Here is a 12594-nt window from a genome sequence, read left to right as displayed (position 1 = left end):
GTAGTCAATTGTTAGTGATTCACATGGCTTACAAAAATAATTGTATGCCAATTATGGTCAATTCTAGTTTGCAACAATATAAAACACGTCAATCATATCCTGGAAGGTGCTCAAGACTTGTTACAAATATATTATGGGTTTTTGGTGTCATTATTTAATTTTTTATGTGATGGAGGCTTTTTTTCATACAAATTAGCTTCGTCGTTATTTATACGCATTGCATAAATAATGCGTCGTCGTTCCTTTACATCAATAATTATCGTTAATTAATTTAAAAGTGTTATTTTGTTTGAACTAATAATAAATTAAGTTTGATGCATACATATATATTTACGTATGTATATATGTGTGCATGTAGAATTAGCGTTCGTCTAGAGGATACAACAATCGAATTCGTCTAACGAATTAATCTTGGTTTGGAGATGGATTTTTGTACAAAAAATAGGAGAGAAACCAGAGCGCTTTTTCCTTCTGTTCTGTATCTAGCGAGAGAGAAAAAAATTGTATATGAAGAGAAAGGAAAATTTGTCGTTCGGGTCGGGCTATGTCAGATCGAGAGACTCCAAGGTCCTCAAGGCCCATCATTTGACCATAAATATGTACATGTATATCAAGGAGAGCCCACCATGAAACACCACACACCAATATAATTAATTTAACCAATTACAACCTAATATGACCCATTATTGCATATTACAAGCCAATATGTCTTGTTATAAAAACACAATACAAATTCACTACCCGGTAGGATCCATTATAAGACGTAACAACTCAATATTACCGATTACGATCAATAAAAAAATTCTTAATGAAGATATTGAATACCTATATATCCGACATAGCATACAAAGACTATTTAGTTCAATTAAAAAGAAGGGTGGGAATCAACTTAAGTATAAATTTAAGAGGAAGTCTAAAATTTGTAAGGGTTAGATAATTCATAGGGACATAGTACCGTAGGTTTTATATATTTGGCTGGGTTTTTGGGCAATAGAGAATGGAAGGGAGAAGAGATATTCCGTGGTTCTTCTGTTCCAGAAACGCACGAACGCAAGAGCAATAGAACGGGATTGTTGCTCTTTTCATTTTTTAGCGGGAAGGCCAACAACAAGAGGAGAAGCCGAGAGAAGCAGTTGCGATGAAGATGCGATCAACATGAAAAACATCAACCATGAGGTTGTGATCGAGAGGAGAAACAACATGCAATTGTGATCCAAACATCCTACAGGTACAATTATGGGGTTCGAGTCGATTGACTATTGATTTGTTTTTGGTTTATTTTTGCTAATTCTTGGTAAAAATAGCAGATTTTATTGAATGAGAAATATTGAAAGTAAAATTGATTTGTTTCATCTGTGGATTATTACGTTTGTTTTTGTGTTAGCCTACATCATATGTGATTATGCTCATACACTTGTTCGTTAGAGGTGTAGTTTCCAGAATTATTGTTCCCTTTTTGTTTCAATGCCCTCAATTTTGTACCTTTTGTAGTCCATGAGACTCTTGATTTGTAGAACAAAAACAACTATTATGCTCAGATAGCATTTTGCAGATCATCTTACATGTGTTTAACACTTGTTTTGTTTGCTTTCTGGTAGTTTTGACAACACGCGTGGTAGGACCTGGTCCTATTAATTTAGCCTTGTTCACAACAATTTCATGAGCTTGTCTCATCTATAGAACGGGGAATTAGATTAATCTAATGCCATGAGCCTGTGGAGTTTAGTTAAGCTAAGAATTTTTAAAATGAATGAATTGGGATTGTTTAAATTCATTCAACATCAATTGTCAATTCGACATTCCATTACCTTTGCTAGTCAGTATTGAGTTTCAAAGTTGTTAATTTTACACCCTATGGTCGACTTTGGTGTCTTTAGACTATGATGACTCATAGATCTTATATGGTTACTTTTTATATAGTTACTAAGCTAGATAAGTATATTTGTTCTTGTAAATTTATTTTCAACTCATCAAAGGGATGAGGCTCTTTTCTGTTATTATGTTCTTTTAACAATGACATTTTGTAACACCCCCAAACATCACATTTGCATATAACACATATTTCATTACATGGAAACATAGTTTACATCACAAGGTCTTACTAGTACAAAGATTCTTATATGCACCAAAATCTACATATACAAAATCCCAAAACAAAATCCTGTACTATCATATGTATCTTCAAAAATAAACAATCTCATACAGATCTCCAAAAGTAGATATCAGATTAAGAAAATAATAACATTTTTCTTTTCCCCTTATTATCCCTGGGCCCCGCCATTCTTGCATTGCATAATTTTAAAATAGAAAATGAGGGTTAGATCAGAAGGGTCTAGTGAGTTAATCCCTTCTTTGCAAATGCAGGGTGATGAACACCAAAAATAATAAAGTATCCTTGCACAGAAATACTTGCAATATAATCAAATAATGCAGTTCTCAATAACATGTAAAATAAGATATACCCAAGAACCTCAGTTCTATTAATATAATACATCTGCTTAAAGATCCAATGTTCCAAATATGAAACCAATATTGTAACCAAAACTTCATTGAATTATCAGACCATTTCTTTGTAAATTTCAACGGAAAGATTTAAGGCAATACTTGCCCTTTATGACAAACCATTTTTCCCTTCTCAATGACATCTAAATTATTATTTCTAATAGGAATAATATCTCTAATTCATCAGGCCACAACAAAAATGATGACTCAAAGTTATTAAATCCGATTAGTAATAATAATAAGAGTTATATTATTATCCACATATGACAATGCCTCCCTTATTCCAAGTACACCTCTCCTTGATATGTCACCCTTATTCCTTCATCAAAACAGGGTTACTTATCAGAACAGACAAAAGTCATCACGTCTGAAAGTACTCATTCCCAGTTACAAGCCAGAACAGACAAAAGTCACCACATCTGGGGGAACTACCTCTTAAAATAAGTTTCATATCAAAACAGACTTACGTCACCACGCTTGATAGAAACAATGTTCAAAAATCCAATTCCATACCAAAACAGACTTACGTCACCATTCTTGGTTGGAACATATCTTTTTTATTTTAAAATATATAAAATACCCTTTTTTATAAATCCATAATTAAACCTAATGATAAACATTTATGTAAATGTCAAAGATACACAATACAATTAGATCATCCGGATAAGATATCCGGACAATACTCAATCAATTTAGGAAACTAATCCGCACAATCTTTAGTCAATTTAAGACTAACAAAATTTGTCAACTTTAGCCGGATATGAAATCCGGTTACTTCTTGTCCGGATTAGAAATCCAGATACCTTGTCCAGATATGAAGTCCGGTCAAAATAAAGAACCCGGGTGATTGATCTAGTATTAAACCGGTCAACCCTTGAACGGTTTAGCTTTAAACCGCTAATGCCTTGAACAGTTTAAGATAAACCCGAACACCCCTTGTCCGGTTTAAGATTGAATCCGGACAACACTTGATCGGTTTAGATAAAATCCGGTCAACACTTGTCCGGTTTAAGGTTGTAATCCTTATGATACAGTGTGATTCAAAATAAGACAATTCCACTAGCAATGAATTGTATACAAACAATTTATACTCAAAGCATAATACACTCACCTTTATGCAAAAACTCAGATTTTGAAGAAGATGAAAACTAATTTGATTCCACTCGTTCTCCGGATAACTTTTCTCTCAAAATTTTCCAAAACTCCAAATGAGGCAAGAAGTCTTACCTCATACACAAAAGCTATATTTATACCTTCCCTTTTCAGGGAAGTCGGCCAACCAGGCCCTCCCCCACATGCATGCATATATAATATATATCCTTTCATACATACATACACACATATGCCTACACATACAAGCATATTGATGCATATATATATATATATATATACATATATATATATACATATATATATATATACATATATCCCATTCATAAAACACATACACTTACGCATTCTAACCCATGTAAGCATGTATCATATAAACAGTTAATTCGCATAATAAATACCTTGGGTAATAATCAGGACCTGGTTATCACACATTTTCTTTTAGTCATATAAACCCAACGACATTGGAATCGAGAGGGATATATATATATCAAAGATATGCATAACAAATGTGGCCCGTGGGACACTACTATAACAACTACGCAACTTCAATAGCCATGGTTTCTAGCCACCATTAACCTTAGCATACTGTCGGGTTGAGAATTAGCGTGGTTGTTATGCTAGTTGTTTACTTAGTATACCATGGGTTTTAGATAAACTTGGTGATGCATTGCTTGATCTTGTCATATTCCTTGCATGATGGTTGGTCACTAACATACTTCTAACCCCCATACTGCTACCAGAATTGCATGAGCGAATTTATGGGTCTTATTTACTAAGAATATGAAATACTGTTGCACAAAATCACAACTTACAACGTATTTTGTTTTTCTCCCCATTTATTGAAATAAATGAATTGAATGTCTTTTATCAAAATTTAAAGAATGCAAAACATATTTTGATTTTTAAATAATTGGGTTGTCATATTTTTTAGTTGTCCAGAATTACATCTCTAACAAATGCCCTCTCAATCTCCATGTTCTTCTAATCATCTTGTCAATTGTCTACTATGTCATCGTCACCTCAAGTACATTGTTTTCTCTAATCTAATTTGGGTTGCATCGATTTCGAATCTAAGAATACTGATTGCTTCCTTGATTTTTTGCAAGATGTGATGTAGAAACAAGAAACATTTGACATTGAATTGTTTGAGTGGCTTGTAGCAAAATAATCTGTTGATCCACAAAGCAACTTGTAAACTAATAATCACTTAGTAAGAGCATCTACAACAACTATGCTATATTTTTTTTTCCTAAAATAAAATATCTAAAATCAAAATCTCTAATATCTACTAGCTAGGGATTGTTTGTTTATTAAGAGGGAACCTCTGAATCGGTCAGAGCCCAAAGCTATTTGCTAGGCAAGGGGACGATGCAGGGATCCTAATCTAAGTCCCCATCTCCGCTGGGGTATGATCACATCCCCAACCAGAAACGAGGATCCCCAATGGGGAGTCGGGGACTTTTTTCCCATTTATTTTAGATATTAAATCAATTGTGTTAAAAACTATACTTGATCAATAATGGTTTATGTTTAAATCTCACATATTTCTAAAACTTTGCCTTTACAGAGAATCAAATATATTTTCTTATTTGAACAAAATACCTCATTCCACCAAGTATCCTTTTACCCAAGGTTGTGTTTTCTATTATTTATTTTTTCTATTTTCTTATTCAGATCAATACGGAAGGAATCAAGAAGAAGATAATGGGAATAAAAATGAAGAAATTAGGAATGCAACGACATCCACATAGAAAAAGACTACGGGTGTAACTAGGTCAGTAAAACTTCTTAAGAGACAACTTCAATCAATCATGCAAAATATCTAAAATGTTTAGCAACACCTTTTTGTAATCTTTGAGAAGTGGTTTCTATCTTCACTTCCTTTACTACCCCGAACAATCTACTCAACTAACTTGTACAAGTAGCCAACAGTCTTTTGGATCTAGGCAGGAACCTTCTAGTGCTATCTTGTCTTCTCATATTAACTTGCAGGAATATGAGAATATGGCATCTCAAGTTGACCCAACCAAAGGCCTAATAGTATATCTTCAAATTGTTTATATTTGTTTTATCGTAAAGTTGAGATATATGATGTATATATGCATATATTTTTGTAGATTATAAAATGCCTCTGAGAAACATCCTCGCACATAGTACCATTTATTATTCATCTGACAAACAAAACATGGAGTTTTGCTTAACATTGATTGCTAGAGAGTCTCAATCGATGAATCAATAATGTCAGTTGTTTTCTTACCAATAAAAGTTGGTGAGCACAAGATAGTAGGGGATGCAATTGGTAGTTCCTTTGACTTGGCCAAAAAGCCTTGTCATCCATGACTTAAAGGTGTGTGGCTTATCTAATTTGTTTTTGTTGTTAAACTTTCTTTCTCATATACGATTTTACATTTTATAGGCATTTTTGTTACCCTTGTTTAATTAAATACTAATAAATCTTACACTACTTTATAAATTATGATTATTGATTTTGGAAAAATGGGATGGAACATAGGAAAACCTTTATTCAAAACATGAAAAGGACTACAACTCTAAGAAAAGGCATACCCTCCTAATTACAAAATGACGCCTAGGGAAACAAAAGCCTAACTTTAAACCCAATAACATATTTAATGACCCAGTTACCCAACTTAGATAAGTCACTAGAAATGGACCAAATAATGGATCAAAAACAAAAACCGCTTCTAGTTATTCCCGATCTCTTCCTCCAAATCCCGATTGATTAGGATTTTATGCCATTTTTTAGTGTATGTCTCTTTGAAAACTCTTCCAAAACATAGAAGTGAATCGACTATCTCTGTCCGAAACAATTGATAGAGGAACACCATGACGTGTCACTATCTTATCAATGTATAGTTTTGCCAATCTCTCCATTGAATATGATTCTTTCATCCGTAAGAAATGTGCAGATTTGGATAATCAATCTACTATCACCCATATGGCATCATAACCTTTTGACGTCCTCGGCAGTTTGGTTATGAAATCCATAGTGGTGTGATCCCATTTCCAAATTGGAATTTCTAAAGATTGCAATTTACCATAAGGACGTTGATGTTCTATCTTTACCTGGAGACATGTCATGCATTGCTCAACATGTTTAGCTATACCCTTCTTCATACTTTGGCCACCAGTAGTGTTGCTTCAGATCCCGATACATTTTATTTGTACCTGGATGAATTGCAAAACGTGACTTATGTGCCTCATTTAAAATATGTTTTCTGAGATCACCATAGCATGGTACCCAAATTCTATTCTGGAATTTCCAGAATTCTCTGTCATTACTCACCAGATCAGATATTAATCCACCCAATCTTTCCTATTTAATCTTATCTTCCTTCATGGCCTCATGTTGAAACTCTCGTAATTCTTCCTGAATATTTGGTAAGAACTCAACCCGTAGAGCTATAGCTTTGATAGTTCCACTTTTCTCTTGTCGGCTTAATGCATCGGCCACTACGTTTGCTTTTCTTGGGTGATACAAAATTTCACAATTATAATCACTAACCAATTCCAACCATCGTCTCTGATGCATATTCAATTCTTTCTGATGGAACAGATGTTGTAAGCTCTTATGATCAGTAAAAATTTGACATTTCGTCCAGTATAGGTAGTGCCTCCATATCTTCAAAGCGAATACTATTGCCGCCAACTCCATATCATGAGTAGGATACTGCCTTTCATGATCTTTTAACTGTCTGGAAGCAACTATCACCTTTCCACGTTGCATTAGTACACAACCCAAACCCATCTTTGACGTGTCACTATATACCACAAAATCTTCCATTCCATCCGGCAAAGATAGAATTAGTACACTGCATAACTTATCTTTTAACATCTGAAAGGCCTGAGCTTGTGCTTTATCCCACTCATATTTCACATTTTTTTTGTCAGCTTTGTTAATGGATTAGCTATACGAGAGAAATATTGTATAAACTTACGATAATACCCAGCCAATCCAAGAAAACTTCTGATTTCAGTTGGAGTCTTTGGGGCTTCCCATTTTTCAATGGCTACAATCTTCAAAGGATCCACTTTAATGCCTTCTTCTGAGATAACATGCCCTAAAAACTGAACTTCTCGCAGCCAAAAATCACATTTTGACATCTTGTTATACAATTTCTCTTGTTTCAGCAATTCCAAGAGTAATCTCAAATGATGAGCATGCTCTTTTTCCGACCAAGAATATATCAGAATATCATCAATGAAAACTATTGCAAATTTATCAAGATAGGGACGACACACCCTATTCATCATGTCCATAAAGGTTGTAGGTGCATTTGTGAGTCCAAATGGCATAACCAGGAATTCATAATGACCATAACGTGTACGGAATGCTGTTTTCGACACATCTTCATTCAGAATCTTCAACTGGTGATAACCGGAACGTAAATCAATTTTCAAAAAATAAGTAGCCCCAGCCAATTGATCAAATAAATCATCAATTCTTGGGAGATGATACTTATTTTTTATTGTTAGTTTATTCAGCTCCCGGTAATCAATGCACATCCTCATTGATCCATCATTCTTCTTTACAAATAGCACCGGTGCTCCCCATGGGGAAGCACTTGGTCGGATAAAACCTTTATCCAACAATTCTTTTAATTGAGACATTAACTCCTTTAACTCAGAAGGAGCTAATCTATATGGTGCACGTGCAACGGCTGCTACACCAGGAAGTAATTCAATTTGGAACTCAATCATTCGATCCGGAGGTAGACTTATCAAATCTTTTGAAAATACCTCAGGAAATTCTCTTACGACTAGGATATCCTCCATCTTTCCCTTTTCTTTCTTCATATCTATAGCATATGTAAGAAAACTAACACATCCCTTCTGTACATACCTTCGAGCCTTTAGAACTGAAATAAGGCTAGAGTAACGATCCCGTCGATCCCCATAAATCACAACCTTTCCTTTTTCCGGTAAGTCTATATGAATCATCTTTTCATCACAAACTATATTGGCTTGGTTTTTAGCTAACCAATCCATGCCTCTAATTATATCAAATTCCTTTAGAGGCAAAGGAAATAGTTGTATAGGTACCTCACATCCTTCTATACTTATGAAACATTCATCTATTCTTTCCTTAATCGAAACTTCACTATCGTTTGCTGTTTCCACAATTAGATCCTCACTTAAGCTTTAGATTCTAAATGTGCGCAGTTAACAAACGATGGTCACACAAAAGAACGATTTGCACCCGAGTCAAATAAAACTTTGGCATATACTGAATTAACAAGGAATGTACATGTTACTACTTCAGGATGCTCTTCTGCCTCGCCTCTCGTTATCTGAAAGGCTTTCCCATTTGCATTAGACTCTGTCTGTCTTATCCCTCTCCGACCACTTGGATTAACACGATTATCCATTTGCCCACGACCTGTTGGCACATACCTAGATCCTCGGCCCCTAGTATATCCAGATCCTCGACCTCCAGCAAAACCAGACCCTCGTCCCTTCGCTTGCGGATAATCAGCGTTTACATGTTGAGATGAATTACAAGTAAAACATCTTCGCGTCATTCGACAGTCTCGAGCTATATGTCCTGGTTCTTAACATTTAAAACATACCCACGACTATGTATTGCAATTTCCCTGATGTATTTTATGACATCGTGTGCATGCCTTATCAGCAGACCTGGGGACTGGTCGATTCAAACTTTCTATAAACCTTGGTCTACGGAAATCAGTTATTGTAGCTTCCCCCCTTTCTTTTCTCTCCAACCCTTTCTTTTCTCTCCAACCCTTTCTTTTCTCTCCAACCCTTTCTTGTGGTTGCCGGTTAATGTCTTGTTCCAGTATTTCAGCAGCATCAACTATTGCTTGAAATGTTGTCGGATTCCTGGATATCACATATTTCCGAAGATTTGACTCCAAACCCCAAATATACTTTCTTACTTTACTGTTTTCCGATATGATATAGGCTTCAGCAAACCGAGATTGTTCCATGAAAACTTCTGTATACTGGCAGACTGACATGCTTCCTTGTTCAAGACGAAGGAAATCATCTTCTAACTTTCGTACTGCCGCTTCAGAACAATACTGCATTTTAAACTTGATCACAAATTCTTCCCACAACATGGTTTTCAAAATGTTTGGATCTGAACTTGACAGAACTTCCCACCAGTATAATGCACTTGATCTCAGACAGGATACAACAAACAAAACTTTATTTTCTTCTGCACTTTTACTAACCTGCAGACTCGGCTCAATTTCTTTAAGTCAACACATGGCTTTAACAGGGTCACGCTCCCCAGAAAATTTAGGAGGTTTATAGGCAAGAAACATTTTGATATCCCCTCCTTTCTGAACTGAAGACGAAGTGAGGGGTACAAATGTACCAGTTACCGGGGTACTAGCTCTGGCTTCTTTCTACTGTTCAGAATCCCTTAGAATTTCTAGGTTATTTGGAACCGAACGTCCCAACAAATTTACCAAGCTCTCTTGGAATTTTCCTAACTCAGCTGCCAGCATTTCCTGAGTTATAAATCCAGGGTCAGAAACATTGTGTCCACTCCTTGCTCTTCCTCTACCACGGTCAGACATTGAACTTTCTTGGGCCGACAATTCCTGTTCCATATGAGTTTCTTGTCTAGTACCTCTACCTCTTCCTCGACCCCTGCTGTGATTTCACGTTTCTATTGTCATTACATTTTCCGGGTCTTCTCCTTGAGTCAATTTCTTCTTCCCCGACCTCTTCCATAACCAGTAGAGGTCCTTTTCGATTGATTAGGATTTTCTGCCATTTTTCAGTGTATGTCTCTTTCCGTACATTTGAACACATATGATTATTTACATAATCAAAACATAATAACACGTTTATCATCAACTCTATCCATAACTAAGATTATATCCATCATATATAATCTATCTTTCTCATAATAGGTTCAGCTATAACATATTCCCCAGGTTCATAGTCCCAATGAAACCTATTATCATAACTTTCCACACCTCTAGTTAAAGTCTAAGTATTTCGCAAATACCCAGATCCCTTAAACTAAGGCTCTGATACCAACTGTAACAACCCACAATTTCCACGTACAGATAATTCACATACACATACTCATAAAAGAAAATATAGTATTGTTTACAAAACACGAACAAACAAAAACTTTCTTCAATACATTTATGAGTAACTAAATTTCATCAATTCTAAACTTTTCCCTTGCCTTTATTCTGTGAGGTATGATGACCTGCAAAACAAATTAGTCTAGCAACTGAGCGTTAGACCTAAAAAGGTCTAGTGAGTGTACAAACCTCATACAATTTATATCCCAAAATAGCAGTTTAGAATTAAACTTGTACAGACACAAGCATTTTACCTATATTTATTATAGATCCCTTTCACTCTCGCGGTTACACCGTCATTTCATCTCTCTCGCGGTTACACCGCCATTATATCTCTCTCACGGTTACACCGCCATTACATCTCTATCGCAGTTACATCGTCATTTCATCTCTCTCTCGCGGTTACACCGCCGTTACATCTCTCTCGCGGTTACACCGCCATTACATCTCTCTCTCGCGGTTACACCGCCATTACATCTCTCTCGCGGTTACACCGCCATTACATCTCTCTCTCGCGGTTACGCCACCATTTTATCTCTCTCTCTCGCGATTACACCGCCATTACATCTCTCTCATGGTTACACCGCCATTTTATCTCTCGCGGTATTCAAAATTAACCAAAATCGATAATGAAATTCAAACAACTTTAGCCGGATTTGAAATACGGTCATCCTTGTCTGGAGATCTAATCCGGACAACTCTTGGTGTTATGTTGCGCGATTTAAAGAAAAACCCAGATGACTCATGAACGGATAAGGTCACATCGGACACGCCTCAGCCGGTTTAGATTAAGTCGAACACACCTTGACCGGTTTAGGTTAAATCGGACAAAGCTTAGCCGGTTTAGGACAAATTTGTACAAAGCTTAGCCGGTTTAAGTGTAAACTCCAGACATCTCTTGTCCGATTAAAATAGAACCCCGGACATCACTTGTCCGGTTTAGAGAATATTTCCGATCTCCTCCTCTAAATCCCGATCCATCTTAATTTCCAATACTAAAATTCATCATATAGTCATTCACACACACAACTGCCGAAACCAATAGAAGCATATTAGAATGGAAAATACTCACCATGGCTTCAAAATATATGTACCATCCATCAAGCATATAGTCAACTCTTAGATCTGATACAAACTAGTCCACTTATCAGCAACCAACATATGAGAATCACCATTCTAGATGTAGCAACCACTACGTTATAGAATAAGCCATATAACAACAGTTAACATTTGAAGAAAGTTGACCGTCATCTAATGTGGACTAAACCATGTATCCAAATCCGGCATATGAAGAAGTCTAATTTCGAACATGTATATTCTGATCAAATAAACCAATAATGTGGAAATTCAAACATTCCATAAAAACAACGTCTGTTTCAGATCATACCAAAGAACTAGCAACTGATTAAAACTTATGACAACAACCAACATATCAATAAAACCACATAATTTAAAGTTGTTGTACTGCCATAACTTCATAAAACAATCATACCACCAATAGCCACATTTAAAAAAAAAAAGCATGTTTATATGTAATAATTTGCCACGTTTAAACGTCACATTCTATGTCGATAAGTAGTTTATGACCACGCTTTTAGTAAAAAAGCTTCAATACCATAAAAATTTGGATATGTTTGTAAAACCCACATTTTTTCCATGTACAGATAATCCACATATACATATTCATAAAACAGAATATTGTATTGTTTACAAAACACGGGCTAACAAAAACTTTCTTGAATACATTTATGAGCAACTAAATTTCATTAATAATTAAATCTTCCCCTTGCCTTTATCTTGCGGAGTATGATGACCTGCAAAACAGGTTAGTCCAACAACTGAGCGTTAGACCTAAAAGGTCTAGTGAGTGTACATAGTTCATACAATTAACATA

This window comes from Cynara cardunculus, assembly GCF_001531365.2.
Source record: "Cynara cardunculus var. scolymus isolate 2C chromosome LG 13, CcrdV1, whole genome shotgun sequence".
Classification (NCBI taxonomy): Eukaryota; Viridiplantae; Streptophyta; class Magnoliopsida; order Asterales; family Asteraceae; genus Cynara; species Cynara cardunculus.
This window is presented reverse-complemented; position numbering follows the sequence as displayed.